Below are 13,075 nucleotides of genomic sequence, written 5' to 3'. Positions count from 1 at the left end.
GTCAAACTACAACATGCACTGCTGTCTGTATCAAACTGCAACATGCGCTGCTGTCTGTATCAAACTGCAACATGCGCTGCTGCCTCTATCAAACTGCAACATGCGCTGCTGTCTGTATCAAACTGCAACATGCGCTGCTGTCTGTATCAAACTACAACATGCACTGCTGTCTGTATCAAACTGCAACATGCGCTGCTGCCTCTATCAAACTGCAACATGCGCTGCTGTCTGTATCAAACTGCAACATGCGCTGCTGTCTGTATCAAACTGCAACATGCACTGCTGTCTGTATCAAACTGCAACATGCACTGCTGCCTCTATCAAACTGCAACATGCGCTGCTGTCTGTATCAAACTGCAACATGCGCTGCTGCCTCTATCAAACTGCAACATGCACTGCTGTCTGTATCAAACTGCAACATGCGCTGCTGTCTGTATCAAACTCCAACATGCGCTTCTGGCTCTATCAAACTGCAACATGCGCTGCTGTCTGTATCAAACTACAACATGCACTGCTGTCTGTATCAAACTGCAACATGCGCTTCTGGCTCTATCAAACTGCAACATGCGCTGCTGTCTGTACCAAACTGCAACATGCGCTGCTGTCTGTATCAAACTACAAAATGCACTGCTGTCTGTATCAAACTACAACATGCACAGCTGTCTGTATCAAACTGCAACATGCGCTGCTGCCTCTATCAAACTGCAACATGCGCTGCTGTCTGTATCAAACTGCAACATGCGCTGCTGTCTGTATCAAACTGCAACATGCGCTTCTGGCTCTATCAAACTGCAACATGCGCTGCTGTCTGTATCAAACTACAACATGCACTGCTGTCTGTATCAAACTGCAACATGCGCTTCTGGCTCTATCAAACTGCAACATGCGCTGCTGTCTGTATCAAACTGCAACATGCGCTGCTGCCTCTATCAAACTGCAACATGCACTGCTGTCTGTATCAAACTGCAACATGCGCTTCTGGCTCTATCAAACTGCAACATGCGCTGCTGTCTGTATCAAACTGCAACATGCGCTGCTGCCTCTATCAAACTGCAACATGCACTGCTGTCTGTATCAAACTGCAACATGCACTGCTGTCTGTATCAAATTACAACATGCACTGATGTCTATATCAAACTGCAACATGCACTTCTGTCTGTATCAAACTGCAACATGCGCTGCTGTCTGTATCAAACTGCAACATGCGCTGCTGTCTGTATCAAACTACAACATGCACTGCTGTCTGTATCAAACTACAACATGCACTGCTGTCTGTATCAAACTGCAACATGCGCTGCTGTCTGTATCAAACTACAACATGCACTGCTGTCTGTATCAGACTGCAACATGCGCTGCTGTCTGTGTTAAACTACAACATGCACTCCTGTCTGTATCAAACTGCAACATGCGCTGCTGTCTGTATCAAACTGCAACATGCACTGCTGTCTGTATCAAGCTGCAACATGCGCTGCTGTTTGTATCAAACTACAACATGCACTACTGTCTGTATCAAACTACAAAATGCGCTGCTGTCTGTATCAAACTACAACATGCACTGCTGTCTGTATCAATCTGCAACATACGCTTCTGTCTGTATCAAACTGCAACATGCACTGCTGTCTGTATCAAACTCCAACATGCGCTGCTGTCTGTATCAAACTGCAACATGCACTGCTGTTTGTATCAAACTACAACATGCACTGTTGTCTGTATCAAACTACAACATGCACTGCTGTCTGTATCAAGCTGCAACATGCTCTGCTGTCTGTATCAAACTGCAACATGTGCTGCTGTCTGTATCAAACTGCAACATGCGCTGCTGTCTCTATCCAACTGAAACATGCGCTGCTGTCTGTATCAAACTACAACATGCACTGCTGTCTGTATCAAACTGCAACATACGCTGCTGTCTGTATCAAACTGCAACATGCACTGCTGTCTGTATCAAACTGCAACATGCACTGCTGTCTGTATCAAACTTCAACATGCACTGCTGTCTGTATCAAACTGCAACATGCGCTGCTGTCTCCATCCAACTGAAACATGCGCTGCTGTCTGTATCAAACTACAACATGCACTGCTGTATGTATCAAACTACAACATGCACTGCTGTCTGTATCAAACTGCAACATGCGCTGCTGTCTGTATCAAACTGCAACATGCGCTGCTGTCTGTATCAAACTGCAACATGCACTGCTGTCTCTATCCAACTGCAACATGCGCTGCTGTCTGTATCAAACTGCAACATGCACTGCTGTCTGTATCAAACTACAACATGCACTGCTGTCTGTATCAAACTGCAACATGCGCTGCTGTCTGTATCAAACTGCAACATGCACTGCTGTCTGTATCAAACTGCAACATGCGCTGCTGTCTGTATCAAACTGCAACATGTGCTGCTGTCTGTATCAAACTACAACATGCACTGCTGTCTGTATAAAACTCCAACATGCACTGCTGTCCGTATCAAACTGCAACATGCGCTGCTGTCTCTATTAAACTGCAACATGCACTGCTGTCCGTATCAAACTGCAACATGCGCTGCTGTCTCTATCAAACTGCAACATACGCTGCTGTCTGTATCAAACTGCAACATGCGCTGCTGCCTCTATCAAACTGCAACATGCACTGCTGTCTGTATCAAACTGCAACATGCACTGCTGTCTGATCAAACTGCAACATGCGCTGCTGTCTGTATCAAACTACAACATGCACTGCTGTCTGTATCAAACTGCAACATGCGCTGCTGCCTCTATCAAACTGCAACATGCGCTGCTGTCTGTATCAAACTGCAACATGCGCTGCTGTCTGTATCAAACTACAAAATGCACTGCCGTCTGTATCAAACTACAAAATGCACTGCTGTCTGTATCAAACTGCAACATGCGCTGCTGCCTCTATCAAACTGCAACATGCGCTGCTGTCTGTATCAAACTGCAACATGCGCTGCTGTCTGTATCAAACTACAAAATGCACTGCTGTCTGTATCAAACTACAACATGCACTGCTGTCTGTATCAAACTACAACATGCACTGCTGTCTGTATCAAACTGCAACATGCGCTGCTGCCTCTATCAAACTGCAACATGCGCTGCTGTCTGTATCAAACTGCAACATGCGCTGCTGTCTGTATCAAACTACAACATGCACTGCTGTCTGTATCAAACTGCAACATGCACTGCTGTCTCTATCCAACTGCAACATGCACTGCTGTCTGTATCAAACTGCAACATGCGCTTCTGGCTCTATCAAACTGCAACATGCGCTGCTGTCTGTATCAAACTGCAACATGCGCTGCTGCCTCTATCAAACTGCAACATGCACTGCTGTCTGTATCAAACTGCAACATGCACTGCTGTCTGTATCAAATTACAACATGCACTGATGTCTATATCAAACTGCAACATGCACTTCTGTCTGTATCAAACTGCAACATGCACTGCTGTCTGTATCAAACTGCAACATGCGCTGCTGTCTGTATCAAACTACAACATGCACTGCTGTCTGTATCAGACTGCAACATGCGCTGCTGTCTGTGTTAAACTACAACATGCACTCCTGTCTGTATCAAACTGCAACATGCGCTGCTGTCTGTATCAAACTACAACATGCACTGCTGTCTGTATCAAACTGCAACATGCGCTGCTGTTTGTATCAAACTGCAACATGCACTGCTGTCTGTATAAAACTCCAACATGCGCTGCTGTCTGTATCAAAATGCAACATGCACTGCTGTTTGTATCAATCTGCAACATGCACTGCTGTCTGTATCAAACTACAAAATGCGCTGCTGTCTGTATCAAACTACAACATGCACTGCTGTCTTTATCAATCTTCAACATACGCTTCTGTCTGTATCAAACTGCAACATGCACTGCTGTCTGTATAAAACTCCAACATGCGCTGCTGTCTGTATCAAACTGCAACATGCACTGCTGTTTGTATAAAACTACAACATGCACTGTTGTCTGTATCAAACAACAACATGCACTGCTGTCTGTATCAAGCTGCAACATGCTCTGCTGTCTGTATCAAACTGCAACATGTGCTGCTGTCTGTATCAAACTGCAACATGCGCTGCTGTCTCTATCCAACTGAAACATGCGCTGCTGTCTGTATCAAACTACAACATGCACTGCTGTCTGTATCAAACTGCAACATGCGCTGCTGTCTGTATCAAACTACAACATGCGCTGCTGTCTCCATCCAACTGAAACATGCGCTGCTGTCTGTATCAAACTACAACATGCACTCTTGTCTGTATCAAACTGCAACATGCGCTGCAGTTTGTATCAAACTACAACATGCACTGCTGTCTGTATCAAACTGCAACATGCGCTGCTGCCTCTATCAAACTGCAACATGCGCTGCTGTCTGTATCAAACTGCAACATGCGCTGCTGCTGTATCAAACTACAACATGCACTGCTGTCTGTATCAAACTGCAACATGCGCTGCTGTTTGTATCAAACTACAACATGCACTGTTGTCTGTATCAAACTACAACATGCACTGCTGTCTGTATCAAACTGCAACATGCGCTGCTGTCTCTATCAAACTGCAACATGCACTGCTGTCCGTATCAAACTGCAACATGCGCTGCTGTCTCTATCAAACTGCAACATGCGCTGCTGTCTCTATCAAACTGCAACATGCGCTGCTGTCTGTATCAAACTGCAACATGCGCTGCTGCCTCTATCAAACTGCAACATGCGCTGCTGTCTGTATCAAACTGCAACATGCGTTGCTGCTGTATCAAACTACAACATGCACTGCTGTCTGTATCAAACTGCAACATGCGCTGCTGTTTGTATCAAACTACAACATGCACTGTTGTCTGTATCAAACTACAACATGCACTGCTGTCTGTATCAAACTGCAACATACGCTGCTGTCTGTACCAAACTACAACATGCGCTGCTGTCTGTATTAAACTGCAACATGCGCTGCTGTCTGTATCAAACTACAACATGCACTGCTGTCTGTATCAAACTGCAACATGCGCTGCTGTCTGTATCAAACTGCAACATGCACTGCTGTCTGTATCAAACTACAACATGCACTGCTGTCTGTATCAAACTGCAACATGCGCTGCTGTCTGTATCAAACTGTTACATGCGCTGCTGCCTCTATCAAACTGCAACATGCGCTGCTGTCTGTATCAAAGTGCAACATGCGCTGCTGTCTGTATCAAACTGCAACATGCACTGCTGTCTGTATCAAACTGCAACATGCACTTCTGGCTCTATCAAACTACAACATGCACTGCTGTCTGTATCAAACTGCAACATGCACTGCTGTCTCTATCCAACTGCAACATGCGCTACTGTCTGTATCAAACTACAACATGCACTGCTGTCTGTATCAAACTGCAACATGCGCTGCTGTCTGTATCAAACTGCAACATGCACTGCTGTCTGTATCAAACTACAACATGCACTGCTGTCTGTATCAAACTGCAACATGCACTGCTGTCTCTATCCAACTGCAACATGCGCTGCTGTCTGTATCAAACTACAACATGCACTGCTGTCTGTATCAAACTGCAACATGCGCTGCTGTCTGTATCAAACTGCAACATGCACTGCTGTCTGATCAAACTGCAACATGCGCTGCTGTCTGTATCAAACTACAACATGCACTGCTGTCTGTATCAAACTGCAACATGCGCTGCTGCCTCTATCAAACTGCAACATGCGCTGCTGTCTGTATCAAACTGCAACATGCGCTGCTGTCTGTATCAAACTACAAAATGCACTGCCGTCTGTATCAAACTACAAAATGCACTGCTGTCTGTATCAAACTGCAACATGCGCTGCTGCCTCTATCAAACTGCAACATGCGCTGCTGTCTGTATCAAACTGCAACATGCGCTGCTGTCTGTATCAAACTACAAAATGCACTGCTGTCTGTATCAAACTACAACATGCACTGCTGTCTGTATCAAACTACAACATGCACTGCTGTCTGTATCAAACTGCAACATGCGCTGCTGCCTCTATCAAACTGCAACATGCGCTGCTGTCTGTATCAAACTGCAACATGCGCTGCTGTCTGTATCAAACTACAACATGCACTGCTGTCTGTATCAAACTGCAACATGCACTGCTGTCTCTATCCAACTGCAACATGCACTGCTGTCTGTATCAAACTGCAACATGCGCTTCTGGCTCTATCAAACTGCAACATGCGCTGCTGTCTGTATCAAACTGCAACATGCGCTGCTGCCTCTATCAAACTGCAACATGCACTGCTGTCTGTATCAAACTGCAACATGCACTGCTGTCTGTATCAAATTACAACATGCACTGATGTCTATATCAAACTGCAACATGCACTTCTGTCTGTATCAAACTGCAACATGCACTGCTGTCTGTATCAAACTGCAACATGCGCTGCTGTCTGTATCAAACTACAACATGCACTGCTGTCTGTATCAGACTGCAACATGCGCTGCTGTCTGTGTTAAACTACAACATGCACTCCTGTCTGTATCAAACTGCAACATGCGCTGCTGTCTGTATCAAACTACAACATGCACTGCTGTCTGTATCAAACTGCAACATGCGCTGCTGTTTGTATCAAACTGCAACATGCACTGCTGTCTGTATAAAACTCCAACATGCGCTGCTGTCTGTATCAAAATGCAACATGCACTGCTGTTTGTATCAATCTGCAACATGCACTGCTGTCTGTATCAAACTACAAAATGCGCTGCTGTCTGTATCAAACTACAACATGCACTGCTGTCTTTATCAATCTTCAACATACGCTTCTGTCTGTATCAAACTGCAACATGCACTGCTGTCTGTATAAAACTCCAACATGCGCTGCTGTCTGTATCAAACTGCAACATGCACTGCTGTTTGTATAAAACTACAACATGCACTGTTGTCTGTATCAAACAACAACATGCACTGCTGTCTGTATCAAGCTGCAACATGCTCTGCTGTCTGTATCAAACTGCAACATGTGCTGCTGTCTGTATCAAACTGCAACATGCGCTGCTGTCTCTATCCAACTGAAACATGCGCTGCTGTCTGTATCAAACTACAACATGCACTGCTGTCTGTATCAAACTGCAACATGCGCTGCTGTCTGTATCAAACTACAACATGCGCTGCTGTCTCCATCCAACTGAAACATGCGCTGCTGTCTGTATCAAACTACAACATGCACTCTTGTCTGTATCAAACTGCAACATGCGCTGCTGTTTGTATCAAACTACAACATGCACTGCTGTCTGTATCAAACTGCAACATGCGCTGCTGCCTCTATCAAACTGCAACATGCGCTGCTGTCTGTATCAAACTGCAACATGCGCTGCTGCTGTATCAAACTACAACATGCACTGCTGTCTGTATCAAACTGCAACATGCGCTGCTGTTTGTATCAAACTACAACATGCACTGTTGTCTGTATCAAACTACAACATGCACTGCTGTCTGTATCAAACTGCAACATGCGCTGCTGTCTCTATCAAACTGCAACATGCACTGCTGTCCGTATCAAACTGCAACATGCGCTGCTGTCTCTATCAAACTGCAACATGCGCTGCTGTCTCTATCAAACTGCAACATGCGCTGCTGTCTGTATCAAACTGCAACATGCGCTGCTGCCTCTATCAAACTGCAACATGCGCTGCTGTCTGTATCAAACTGCAACATGCGTTGCTGCTGTATCAAACTACAACATGCACTGCTGTCTGTATCAAACTGCAACATGCGCTGCTGTTTGTATCAAACTACAACATGCACTGTTGTCTGTATCAAACTACAACATGCACTGCTGTCTGTATCAAACTGCAACATACGCTGCTGTCTGTACCAAACTACAACATGCGCTGCTGTCTGTATTAAACTGCAACATGCGCTGCTGTCTGTATCAAACTACAACATGCACTGCTGTCTGTATCAAACTGCAACATGCGCTGCTGTCTGTATCAAACTGCAACATGCACTGCTGTCTGTATCAAACTACAACATGCACTGCTGTCTGTATCAAACTGCAACATGCGCTGCTGTCTGTATCAAACTGTTACATGCGCTGCTGCCTCTAACAAACTGCAACATGCGCTGCTGTCTGTATCAAAGTGCAACATGCGCTGCTGTCTGTATCAAAGTGCAACATGCACTGCTGTCTGTATTAAACTGCAACATGCGCTGCTGTCTGTATCAAACTGCAACATGCGCTGCTGTCTGTATCAAAGTGCAACATGCGCTGCTGTCTGTATCAAACTGCAACATGCACTGCTGTCTGTATCAAACTGCAACATGCGCTTCTGGCTCTATCAAACTACAACATGCACTGCTGTCTGTATCAAACTGCAACATGCACTGCTGTCTCTATCCAACTGCAACATGCGCTACTGTCTGTATCAAACTACAACATGCACTGCTGTCTGTATCAAACTGCAACATGCGCTGCTGTCTGTATCAAACTGCAACATGCACTGCTGTCTGTATCAAACTACAACATGCACTGCTGTCTGTATCAAACTGCAACATGCACTGCTGTCTCTATCCAACTGCAACATGCGCTGCTGTCTGTATCAAACTACAACATGCACTGCTGTCTGTATCAAACTGCAACATGCGCTGCTGTCTGTATCAAACTGCAACATGCACTGCTGTCTGTATCAAACTGCAACATGCGCTGCTGTCTCTATCCAACTGAAACATGCACTGCTGTCTGTATCAAACTGCAACATGTGCTGCTGTCTGTATCAAACTACAACATGCACTGCTGTCTGTATCAAACTGCAACATGCACTGCTGTCCGTATCAAACTGCAACATGCGCTGCTGTCTGTATCAAACTGCAACATGCGCTGCTGTCTGTATCAAACTACAACATGCACTCCTGTCTGTATCAAACTGCAACATGCACTGCTGTCTCTATAAAACTACAGCATGCGCTGCTGTCTGTATCAAACTACAACATGCGCTGCTGTCTGTATCAAACTGCAACATGCACTGCTGTCTCTATCAAACTACAGCATGCACTGCTGTCTCTATCAAACTGCAGCATGCACTGCTGTCTGTATCAAACTACAACATGCACTGCTGTCTGTATCAAACTGCAACATGCACTCCTGTCTGTATCAAACTGCAACATGCGCTGCTGTCTCTATCAAACTGCAGCATGCACTGCTGTCTGTATCAAACTGCAACATGCGCTGCTGTCTCTATCAAACTGAAGCATGCACTGCTGTCTATATCAAACTGCAACATGCACTGCTGTCTGTATCAAACTGCAACATGTGCTGCCTTCTGTATCAAACTGCAACATGCGCTGCTGTCTGTATCAAACTACAACATGCACTGCTGTCTGTATCAGACTGCAACATGCACAGCTGCCTCTATCAAACTGCAACATGCGCTGCTGTCTGTATCTAACTGCAACATGCGCTGCTGTCTGTATCAAACTGCAACATACGCTTCTGTCTGTATCAAACTGCAACATGCACTCCTGTCTGTATCAAACTGCAACATGCGCTGCTGTCTCTATCAAACTGCAGCATGCACTGCTGTCTATATCAAACTGCAACATGCACTTCTGTCTGTATCAAACTGCAACATGCGCTGCTGTCTGTATCAAACTGCAACATGCACTGCTGTCTGTATCAAACTGCAACATGCGCTGCTGTCTGTATCAAACTACAACATGCACTGCTGTCTGTATCAGACTGCAACATGCGCTGCTGTCTGTGTTAAACTACAACATGCACTCCTGTCTGTATCAAACTGCAACATGCGCTGCTGTCTGTATCAAACTACAACATGCACTGCTGTCTGTATCAAACTGCAACATGCGCTGCTGTTTGTATCAAACTACAACATGCACTGCTGTCTGTATCAAACTACAACATGCGCTGCTGTCTGTATCAAACTACAACATGCACTGCTGTCAGTATCAAACTGCAACATACGCTGCTGTCTGTATCAAACTGCAACATGCACTGCTGTCTGTATCAAACTGCAACATGCGCTGCTGCCTCTATCAAACTGCAACATGCGCTGCTGTCTATATCAAACTGCAACATGCGCTGCTGTCTGTATCAAACTACAAAATGCACTGCTGTCTGTATCAAACTACAACATGCTCTGCTGTCTGTATCAAACTACAACATGCACTGTTGTCTGTATCAAACTGCAACATGCACTGCTGTCTGTATCAAACTGCAACATGCGCTGCTGCCTCTATCAAACTGCAACATGCGCTGCTGTCTGTATCAAACTGCAACATGCGCTGCTGTCTGTATCAAACTACAAAACGCACTGCTGTCTGTATCAAACTGCAACATGCGCTGCTGTCTGTATCAAACTACAACATGCTCTGCTGTCTGTATCAAACTACAACATGCGCTGCTGTCTGTATCAAACTGCAACATGCGCTGTTGTCTGTATCAAACTGCAACATGCGCTGCTGCCTCTATCAAACTGCAACATGCGCTGCTGTCTGTATCAAACTGCAACATGCGCTGTTGTCTGTATCAAACTGCAACATGCACTGCTGTCTGTATCAAACTGCAACATGCGCTGCTGCCTCTATCAAACTGCAACATGCGCTGCTGCCTCTATCAAACTGCAACATGCACTGCTGTCTGTATCAAACTGCAACATGCACTGCTGTCTGTATCAAACTGCAACATGTGCTGCTGCCTCTATCAAACTGCAACATGCACTGCTGTCTGTATCAAACTGCAACATGCACTGCTGTCTGTATCAAACTACAACATGCACTGATGTCTATATCAAACTGCAACATGCGCTGCTGTCTGTATCTAACTGCAACATGCGCTGCTGTCTGTATCAAACTGCAACATACGCTGCTGTCTGTATCAAACTGCAACATGCACTCCTGTCTGTATCAAACTGCAACATGCGCTGCTGTCTCTATCAAACTGCAGCATGCACTGCTGTCTATATCAAACTGCAACATGCACTTCTGTCTGTATCAAACTGCAACATGCGCTGCTGTCTGTATCAAACTGCAACATGCACTGCTGTCTGTATCAAACTGCAACATGCACTTCTGTCTGTATCAAACTGCAACATGCGCTGCTGTCTGTATCAAACTGCAGCATGCACTGCTGTCTATATCAAACTGCAACATGCACTTCTGTCTGTATCAAACTGCAACATGCGCTGCTGTCTGTATCAAACTGCAACATGCACTTCTGTCTGTATCAAACTGCAACATGCGCTGCTGTCTGTATCAAACTGCAACATGCGCTGCTGTCTCTATCCAACTGAAACATGCGCTGCTGTCTGTATCAAACTACAACATGCACTGCTGTCTGTATCAAACTGCAACATGCGCTGCAGTATGTATCAAACTACAACATGCGCTGCTGTCTCCATCCAACTGAAACATGCGCTGCTGTCTGTATCAAACTACAACATGCACTCTTGTCTGTATCAAACTGCAACATGCGCTGCTGTTTGTATCAAACTACAACATGCACTGCTGTCTGTATCAAACTGCAACATGCGCTGCTGCCTCTATCAAACTGCAACATGCGCTGCTGTCTGTATCAAACTGCAACATGCGCTGCTGCTGTATCAAACTACAACATGCACTGCTGTCTGTATCAAACTGCAACATGCGCTGCTGTTTGTATCAAACTACAACATGCACTGTTGTCTGTATCAAACTACAACATGCACTGCTGTCTGTATCAAACTGCAACATGCGCTGCTGTCTCTATCAAACTGCAACATGCACTGCTGTCCGTATCAAACTGCAACATGCGCTGCTGTCTCTATCAAACTGCAACATGCGCTGCTGTCTCTATCAAACTGCAACATGCGCTGCTGTCTGTATCAAACTGCAACATGCGCTGCTGCCTCTATCAAACTGCAACATGCGCTGCTGTCTGTATCAAACTGCAACATGCGTTGCTGCTGTATCAAACTACAACATGCACTGCTGTCTGTATCAAACTGCAACATGCGCTGCTGTTTGTATCAAACTACAACATGCACTGTTGTCTGTATCAAACTACAACATGCACTGCTGTCTGTATCAAACTGCAACATACGCTGCTGTCTGTACCAAACTACAACATGCGCTGCTGTCTGTATTAAACTGCAACATGCGCTGCTGTCTGTATCAAACTACAACATGCACTGCTGTCTGTATCAAACTGCAACATGCGCTGCTGTCTGTATCAAACTGCAACATGCACTGCTGTCTGTATCAAACTACAACATGCACTGCTGTCTGTATCAAACTGCAACATGCGCTGCTGTCTGTATCAAACTGTTACATGCGCTGCTGCCTCTATCAAACTGCAACATGCGCTGCTGTCTGTATCAAAGTGCAACATGCGCTGCTGTCTGTATCAAACTGCAACATGCACTGCTGTCTGTATCAAACTGCAACATGCGCTTCTGGCTCTATCAAACTACAACATGCACTGCTGTCTGTATCAAACTGCAACATGCACTGCTGTCTCTATCCAACTGCAACATGCGCTACTGTCTGTATCAAACTACAACATGCACTGCTGTCTGTATCAAACTGCAACATGCGCTGCTGTCTGTATCAAACTGCAACATGCACTGCTGTCTGTATCAAACTACAACATGCACTGCTGTCTGTATCAAACTGCAACATGCACTGCTGTCTCTATCCAACTGCAACATGCGCTGCTGTCTGTATCAAACTACAACATGCACTGCTGTCTGTATCAAACTGCAACATGCGCTGCTGTCTGTATCAAACTGCAACATGCACTGCTGTCTGATCAAACTGCAACATGCGCTGCTGTCTGTATCAAACTACAAAATGCACTGCTGTCTGTATCAAACTGCAACATGCGCTGCTGTCTGTATCAAACTGCAACATGCGCTGCTGTCTGTATCAAACTACAAAATGCACTGCTGTCTGTATCAAACTGCAACATGCGCTGCTGCCTCTATCAAACTGCAACATGCGCTGCTGTCTGTATCAAACTGCAACATGCGCTGCTGTCTGTATCAAACTACAAAATGCACTGCTGTCTGTATCAAACTACAACATGCACTGCTGTCTGTATCAAACTACAACATGCACTGCTGTCTGTATCAA

This window comes from Lissotriton helveticus, chromosome 1_1 (assembly GCF_964261635.1).
Source record: "Lissotriton helveticus chromosome 1_1, aLisHel1.1, whole genome shotgun sequence".
Classification (NCBI taxonomy): domain Eukaryota; kingdom Metazoa; phylum Chordata; class Amphibia; order Caudata; family Salamandridae; genus Lissotriton; species Lissotriton helveticus.
This window is presented reverse-complemented; position numbering follows the sequence as displayed.